Here is a 322-nt window from a genome sequence, read left to right as displayed (position 1 = left end):
AGAAAGAAAGAAAGAAAGAAAGAAAGAAAGAAAGAAAGAAAGAAAGAAAGAAAGAAAGAAAGAAAGAAAGAAAGAAAGAAAGAAAGAAAGAAAGAAAGAAAGAAAGAAAGAAAGAAAGAAAGAAAGAAAGAAAGAAAGAAAGAAAGAAAGAAAGAAAGAAAGAAAGAAAGAAAGAAAGAAAGAAAGAAAGAAAGAAAGAAAGAAAGAAAGAAAGAAAGAAAGAAAGAAAGAAAGAAAGAAAGAAAGAAAGAAAGAAAGAAAGAAAGAAAGAAAGAAAGAAAGAAAGAAAGAAAGAAAGAAAGAAAGAAAGAAAGAAAGAAAG

This window comes from Pygoscelis adeliae, unplaced genomic scaffold, assembly GCF_000699105.1.
Source record: "Pygoscelis adeliae isolate BGI_AS28 unplaced genomic scaffold, ASM69910v1 Scaffold71, whole genome shotgun sequence".
Lineage (NCBI taxonomy): Eukaryota > Metazoa > Chordata > Aves > Sphenisciformes > Spheniscidae > Pygoscelis > Pygoscelis adeliae.
Note: the sequence above shows the minus strand (reverse complement) of the source record.